Raw genomic sequence first — 8,910 nt, 5'->3', positions numbered from 1 at the left:
TCTTTGCAGCTTCAAAAATAGCTACGAGATGCTCAAGCTCGTTTTCTACGCCTTACCCCTCAATTGGTGGAGGTACTACCCATTTTTAGCAGATAGTCATTTGTGTTTGATCTGGCAGAGTTAGCGTTGAAGCTAGAGCAGCTAAAGCATCGAATTTCTTATTTTCTTTCATTGGGACGTGCTGAAGAGTCACATCACCAAGCCATCCTATCAACTTCTGAGCATAACCGTGATAACGGAGTAATTCGGGCTTCTTGACATCATAGCTTCCCATGAGTTGATTGATCACCAACTGAGAGTCACCAAAGAATTGTAACTGCAACTGCTTCATGTCGACAACCATTTCATGTCCAAGTATTAGTTCCTGATATTCAACGACATTGTTAGAGCAATATTGTGTCAAAGTAAAGGAGTATCTCCCTGCGGAGTAACAAACACCACACCAGCATCAGCTCCATCACGTTGTGCAGTACCATCAAAGTACATTTTCCACGAAGGTTGAATTTCAACAACCATCGCATCTTCGTCGGGAAGTTCATCGGTTAGCTCCCAATCATAAGGTATCGGGTGATCCGCTAAGAAGTCCGCCAATGCCTGTCCTTTTTACAGCCTTTTGAGGGATGTATGTAATCTCAAATTGTTGAAACTAGAGGTACCACCTTGCTAGTCGATCACTGAGGACTGGTTTTGACATCACAAACTTGATGGGATTTGCTTTGGAAATAAGGTGAACACTATGAGCTTGAAATTAGTGCTTCAACTTTTGAATCGAGAAGACTAGCGCCAAACACAACTTTTCAATTGGCGTGTAATTGAGGTCATTTGGTGTCATCATTCTACTCAAGTAGTAAAGAGAATTTTCTTTCCCTTCACTATTCTCTTGAGCCAACAACGCTCCAACCGACCTTTCTTGTGCTAAAATGTATAGTATCAATGGTTTTCCAAGTACAGGGGCTACTAGAACTGGAGGCTTCATTAAATATGACTTTATATTCTCGAAGGCATTAGTACATGCTTCGTCCCACTTGAAAGGGGCGCCCTTCTTCATGAGACGACTGAATGGTTGGCACCTTCCAGCTAAATTCAAAATGAATCTCCTAATGTATGCTAGCTTCTCTTACAGACTTTTTAACTCATGAATATTTTGAGGCTCGGACATTTTCAAAATCGCATCAACTTTGGCTTGATCGATTTCAATTCCTCAATGTTGAACAATGAAACCAAGTAATTTTCCAGAAATAACTCTGAAGGCAAATTTCAATGGATTCATTCGAAGTTGATATCTCTGAAGTCGCTCGACCACCATTCTCAGGTCTTGTAAGTGGTCGCTCCTCTGTCTTGATTTAACCACTAAGTCATCCACATAGCATTCAATATTTTTGTGGCGCAAATCATCAATGATATTATGCATAGACCTTTGGTATGTGGCACTAGCATTTTTCAAACCGAAAGGCATCACTTTGTAACAATAAATTCCTTGGATGTACGAAATGCAGTAAGCTCTTCATCTTTTGGCGCCATGCGAATTTGGTTATAGCTGGATGAACCGTCCATGAAATACATTGCTTTATAACCAGTGGTGGCATCAATCATCAACTCTGGAATGGGAAGTGGGAAATCATCTTTAGGGCATGCATTGTTAATATCCCTAAAGTCAACACAAACTTGAATTTGGCCAGTCTTCTTCTTGACGGGAATGATACTCGAAATCCATGTAGGGTATTTAACTTCACAAATAAATCCAGCTTCAATGAGTTTGTTGACTTCATTTTCGATCAAAGGAACCAAATTTGGTCTGAAATGCCTTTGGGCCTGCTTAACAGGACGGGCACCATTCTTGATCGCCAGATGATGGACTGCTACTTTGGGATCTAATCTAGGCATCTATTTATAACTCCAAGTAAAAACATCCCTATATTCTTTGAGTATTTCCATGTAAGTGTCTTCTTCATCAGCTGTTAGAAAAGCGCTTAGGTAGGTTGGCCTTGGGTCTTCATCAGTACCAAGATTAACTTCTTTCAAGGAGTTTACTATGGTTTTGACCCCTTCTTCAAGTTCTGGAGGAGCATCTCTAGCATCTTTATCCTTTTGAGGATCACCATCATTGAAAGATATGTGATAACATGAGGAGATGTCCTCCAACCTCTCGGCAACCTCCATCTGAAATGAAGCATCTTGATCACTTTGGGTAGTAATATGATATGAGGAGCCTACACTTTCCTCATCTTCGTCACGCTCATTGGTATACACCACAGTATGAGACTTTGCTTTTAGTACCTCCCCACATGAAACCACAAGGTTTGTTTGTCGCCTCATTCTAGAAGGAATCAAACTTTGTATATCCTTCTGGGTTTTAGGCAAAGCGAGCGTTTTCACGCTTTGATGATCTCTGTGGGACTTGTTCTTCCTCTTCTTCTTCAGCTTCAACGGCCCTAATCTCTCAAATACAGAAGCTTTTGCGGCCTACTTTCCCAGACGATCAAACACTGAAGGCCTTTTGTTGGAAGCAACAGACTCATCTTCCACAGTGATGTAGTTGGTACTTACCCTTCTTATGGATATGTAAACTGGTGGAGGTTGTTTGTATCCCAAACCTTCACGTGATTGCATCATGGTAGCTCCTGATGGAAGTTTCCCTAACTTTGATGGCTCGTTGGGGTTATACCCATCCTTGACAAATAACTTGTAAGCATTTGGATCAAAGCCTTCATTTGTACGTTTTGTAGGAAGTGCCATATTTTGCGGCGGAGTCTGGGCCACGAAGTCTCCAAGTAGCTTTGAGGACAAATTTATCGCGTCAATTTGTCTAATAGGAAACGTTAGCCCCCCTAGCACATTTCCTTCAGCTTCAGATGGTTGACGTTCCTCTTTGTTCAACTTTGGAACATAGCAGAGCACGGGAGTTGTCTTCTTCTTCTTCTTCTTCTTCTTCTTCAAAGACACAATGTTCCCTTTATTCAGAGTGGAGTGCGGCACCTCAGCACCAACTTTAGCTTTTCCAATAGTCTCATCAACTCTCTTAGTTGTGATCTTATCACTCTTGGTCGTCGCGATATCATTGACTTTTACTTCTCTCACAATGTAGTTCTTCAAGTAGAACTTCGCATCGACGAAGTGTGATCAGCTTTAGTAAACGGCTTATCATCAGCAACTATCTTCTTTTCGACACTGCCTTCGAGATACTTCAAACATTGATAGTAGGATGATGGGACAACTTTGTTCTTGTGTATACATGGCCTTCTAAGCAACATATTGTACGAAGTCTTTGCGTTGATGACATGCATCCATGCACTTAATCGTAAATCTTCGATGGTGATATCTAATTTGATAGCACTTATGGCTCGTTTCCCCCCTTGATTGAATCCTTGTATCATCAAGAGGCTTTCAGAAAGTTCTTCAGTTGTGATACCAAGTTCCTTCATTGTGCGAATATGAAGAATGTTAACTCCAGATCCATCATCTATCAATATTCTGTTTATCCTGTTCTCGAGGGCATAACCCACCATGTACAAAGGACGATTGTGTAGTGTTTCACCAAGTAGAAAATCGTCATCCGTGAATGTGATTCTTGTATCACATGCGTGTACCTCTTGGGAAGAAGATTCAACAGGCTTTTCAGATGACGATAGAGACAACATTGATAGGCTTCCTTTGCTTCATCTTTATCAATATTGAAGCGTAATGCCTCAATGTTGTCTCGAGCAGTCTTATTACGGAACCAACTTGGTAGGAATTCCTCCAAAGTCACGGGACGTCGTGTTTCTTAGTGATAGTTCACCTCCACTTTTACTTTCTTCGGATGCTCAACTGATTTTTGCTTTCTTGGTCTTCTAAACATCCTCTTCCTAGATAGTTGTTTAGATGATTCTTTTTGTGGACTTGTTTTACAGCTTCTCCGCCTAGTCACCAGAATCCAACCTTTATCATCGGCTTCATCAACCTGGGTTATATCTTCCTCCAATAGTCCTTCCTTATGTTCTTCAAAGCTGCATATCTGGACCGGGTCAAAAGAACCAAAGGTGATAGAGACTTGATTCGAACTTGCCTTCTCATCTTCAAGCAGAATCGTTTTTTCATTAGCCAGCTGCATAACTCTGTCCTTGAAGACAAAGCACTTCTCAAGAGGGTGACTCACAAGTCGATGATACTTGCAATAGTTCGGGTCGTTTGTTCTTCTAGCTTCATCGGGCCACTTTATCTCTGGTAACTCAATGAGTTTCAGCTCAAGTAGTTCATCAAAAATTTCAGGGACATCAGAATCCGGGAAAGGGTATTCTCTATCTTGCATCTCCTTCAAGGTCGACTTTCGACTTATGTTGTCTTGGAAGGAAGTTGCTTTCATACTCTGCTTTTTGCTCACCTTCGAAGTAAACTTTACAGGCGATACATTGATGTTCATGGACTCTTTGTTGTCACTCTTAGCGATGAACTTGCTCCATTTCTTGGGTTCCTGCTTGTTATTTCCTTTACGAGAGTCGTAGACATGCATTACTTTATTTCCAGTTGAAGACATGCTCAACTCCATGTCATGAGCACGAGCAGCTAGTTCTTCAAAAGACTTTGGCTTAATTCCTTGCAAGATGTAGTGAAGCCCCAATGCATTCCTTGGATACACATCTTTATCGCAGAAGCTTCGCTGATCTTATCTTTGCAATTTAGACTTGCATTTCTCCATCGATTGATGAAATCGATAACTGGTTCACCTTTCCTCTGGCGAGTGCTTGTAAGTTCAACCATGCTCACGGTACGCCTTGTGCTATAAAAGCGATTGAGGAACTCCTACTCTAGTTGGTCCCAACTATCGATTGAATTAGGCTCAAGATCAGTGTACCAATCAAAGGCATTTCCCTTGAGGGAGCGGACGAACTGCTTGACAAGGTAGTCTCCATAGGTCCCCGCGTTGTTACATGTTTCAACAAAATGTGCAACATGTTGCTTTGGATTTCCCTTGCCTTCAAATTGTTGAAATTTGGGAGTTTGATAACCAGCGGGCATCTTGAAGCTATCAATTCTTGTAGTGTACAGCTTTACGTAAGTAAAAGAAGACTTGGCAGCAAATTCATACCTATCCTTGAGAGTCCCTTCGATGAACTCCTTTAATCGGTCAAGTGGGATCATTCCTTCAGAAGAAACTGGAATTTCTTTGGTAGGCGGTGCTTGTTTTGCGCGAGGTTCAGTCTCTTGTGCTTCTGGACCCTTCCTAGGTGCATGGCTGGATTCTCCTTCTATTAATCCATCCATCTTGTCCATCAACTTCTCAATCCGAGCATCTTGACTTTGCACATGCTTGGCCAAGCCGCCGATCATCTTTGTCAAGTTTGCTAGTGTCTCCTCCATAGATGAAGCGTTAGTTACCATTGCTTGCATAATTGTTGGGAATGTTCGAGAATAGCATGGATTGTCGCATAAGTTGATCTTTGACTAGCTTACTGCATGTGGTGTGAGTTGAGAGGATCCGTCACTTGAAGTATCATCATCTTCCTTCATAGCAGAATTCTTGGATCCAGAAAGATCAAGTAGAGCCAGAGTCTTCTTAATCTTTTCAGCAATGCTGCTTCCTTCCTCCGATGCATTAGTAGAGGATCTTGCTCCTTTTGGGGATGAAGATCCGAAAATAGGAGTTGTTGCGGACGACACTTGGAGTGCTTGTTGTCCCAACATGCTTGCTTTGCTCTTCGTAACTGGTCCAATTCTACCGAAGGTAATGTCGAGGATGCTTTCCACATCAGCAGAGAACTTGGAGTTAGCAACCTTGGAGGAAATTGATTTGCAGTTGATCTTCTCTGAAGTCATTTCGATATTCTTGAGCTTTGATGATCGAAAAATTGAGATGAGAGGTAAAGATTGTCCTACTGGGCATGCCAGAATTTGTAGACAATAAAATTCGCGTCGAGAACATAATAATCTAGACGGGAAAATATCGCAACAATCGTCGTATTTAATTTCAAAATATGAGTGTTACAATCTCTATGAATCCTCTGATTCGCCTTTTCAATAATAAATTTAAGGGCTTTTAAGCTTGATGGATTTGATCTTGACTTGTACTTGAATTCAAGAGCTTTTGAGCTTGATCTTGAATCTGGTGGTCTCGATCTTGAACTTGTACTTGGATTTACGAGCTTGAAGCTTGATCTTGAATCTTCGTCTAGATCTCTAGAGCTTCTAGAAAAATACTTGAGTGCTTGAATGCTTTTAGCTTGTAGAGAAATCTGTGGCGTTTGATCCATGAGCTCTCCCTGGCTCCTTATTAGAATTTCTGTCCCTTTTCTGGATTATGAGACCCCTATTTATAGTTGTAGGATGGAGGAGTTGTGATAAGGACAGACATCTTTTGACCAATCAGATTTAAGCTGACATGTCAATATTTGATTGGCCGGAACATGTCGCTTGTACATGTGGCGCATCTTCATTGGCCTTTGATTTGACTAGGCATACTGCATCATTTTGACACATGGCATGACGCTATAAGTTCCTTTATTTGACTTGGTGTGCCACGTCATTTGACACGTGACACCAATTTGGACCTCTTGGATAAGATGACATCTTGGGCTTGACAAATTGGGCTCATCATTTGTTGCTCAAATCAATGGGCTAGCCTAACAAAGTTGGACCTTTAATTAAATCCGTATTTATTGGACTAAAATAATTGATCCAAATATACTAGCCAGCAATATTTATTTGGACTAACATATCTTCGATTTAATATAATTCGAATTTCTTGTGAATTGAAATTTAATAAAATTTTGTTATCCACACCCCCTTCTATCACTGTTATGATTTTCATTTCTGTTTTTTTTTTTCTTTTTTGAATCACTTGACAAGGGTACGGTTGTTTGAGTTTGAAAGAATCAAATGAAAAAAGACAGTTAGAGTCTTTTTTTTTTTAGCTTAGAATAAGCGGTGTATGTACATGATGCGTTTTAACTTATTTTCTTTACTAGATAATTAGTGAATAGGTAAATAATACGAAACAAATGTGTTTAAAGGGGTAAATACTACGAAAGAAATAAGTTCAGAGGCTTATAGAACCCTCACATAGTTTAGGTGTGTAATTGGCAATTTCGCCATAGTTCACAGGTGTTTCTACGCTTATCCTTTTTTTTTTTCTTAATATAAACGGGTTCATTCGTTCTGCAGTTACTTAACATCATGGTGTTTGAAATTATAAATTACAAGAATCTTAAAAGTTTTAAGTTTACAATAAATTATGTAATCTATAAAATCAAGTGACACATAGCTGCTAAACAACCACACTAATTTAGCCTAAATGTGGCCACACTTGTGAAAAGACTATTTTTCACGTATTGGGGCAAAAAAAAAATTAAATTAAGAAGTGATATTTCATTCAAATTTTGAATTAAGTTGAATTTTGAGAAGAAAGAGTAGCAAAGCAAACTCACATATATCTAGATTATTTAAATGATGTCATTGTTATCATTCCTTCCAAAGTTATCTTAATTCAAAATTGCATGAAATCTCTCTCCTCAATTCAATTTTTATTTTTTCTTAATACATGAAAAATACTCTCTGAAAGTGTGGTCACATTTGGACCAAATTGGCAAGGCCGTTTAGCGCTTGTCATTTTTCATTACTTCAATGTTTTAGGTACAATTTTTATTTTTAATCCGTCTTAATAACATTAATAGTACTAGTAATTTTTATTCACATGAATCTGTATTTACTTAACATTGAATAAATGATTAGTAATCACAATATCACAATATATCACTTAAATATTTCTTCTAAAACTAGCCACGTAAATTAAAACGGAGAGTAATTATTCAAAACCAAACATCTAAGCAGAAATAAGAAAAACAGGAAATGACGCTAGCAAAGAATGCTATCCAAAATATCACAAACCTGGAATTTAATTTGACAATAAAAAATGTGCTTAGGCGCAGATTAACACCTCCCTTCCCATCAAGTAGGACAAAAGGGGACTGCCTGAATTTCCACTCACAACATGACAAACTCAAAGAAATAAATAAATAAAACAACTCCCTTAAGAGGGGTAAAGCCCCTAAAAATTGAATAGAAAAAAAATATATACTTCCCGTTCCAATTTATATGACATATTCCAAATTTCAAGAATCAAATTTCTTTATTTTGACGGTAAATTTGGACATACAATCTTAAGTGTTTTGAAAAATAATTTAGACATTTAGAAACTACAGAATAAAAATACTATAAGTCACAATCACTAATAATTTAAAATATTTAACATATGAATAAATTATGATTAGCGATTTTCTTGTTTGACTCTAAAAAAAACAAAGTATCACATAATAGGTACAGAAACAGTATATGTTTTGTGAAATTTAAATTGAGAAAAAAAAAAAAAAAGAAGAAAGAAAACTTAGTGAAGGGCTCAGAGGGTTGCTTAATGTGCTCAAGGAAGAACTTTTTGAAGGTTCTTCTCATACAAGAGGTGTCAGAAATAAATGAAGCACCATCATCTTTGCCCCATACAAATTAATTAACCAAAAACTAACAAAAGCTAGAAACTTCTTAACCTATAGCATCTCAAAATAAAATATTCAAAACATAGAACTTCTATAACAAAATCCAGATAATATTTGGATTTGAATGGAGAAGAAGAAAACTGTGGGGCCTAAATAGCTGCAAATTAGGGTTTAAAATTTCTTTTTTCATTTTGACTGCTGTGCTTATAGATTGTGAATGGGCCTGATGGGTTCGAATGTCAGCCCAGAACCATTCAAATGAAGCCCAGCTATAATCTCAATATGGTTGTTTCGAGGGAAAATTTCTTATGTACGAAATTAAACTCATATTTACCAAACGTAGCAGTATTTTTTCGCTAACATAGCAGGAGCTTTTTGACAAAATGTATACAAAACCACACTAGCTTTTTGACAAAATGTATACAAAACCACACTTTGAATCATGCTC

The 8,910-nt window shown here is 38.3% G+C and overlaps 1 non-coding gene across 1 annotated transcript; it reads right to left on the bottom strand.

Moving 5' to 3' along the window:
* Positions 1–8,365: 8,365 nt before the first annotated feature.
* LOC132620687 (small nucleolar RNA snoR1) lies at positions 8,366–8,463 on the bottom strand. The gene has a single exon (XR_009575124.1). It is a non-coding gene; the product is annotated as a small nucleolar RNA snoR1 (small nucleolar RNA).
* Positions 8,464–8,910: the final 447 nt, after the last annotated feature.

This window comes from Lycium barbarum, chromosome 11 (genome assembly GCF_019175385.1).
Source record: "Lycium barbarum isolate Lr01 chromosome 11, ASM1917538v2, whole genome shotgun sequence".
NCBI lineage: Eukaryota > Viridiplantae > Streptophyta > Magnoliopsida > Solanales > Solanaceae > Lycium > Lycium barbarum.
This window is presented reverse-complemented; position numbering and strand designations above follow the sequence as displayed.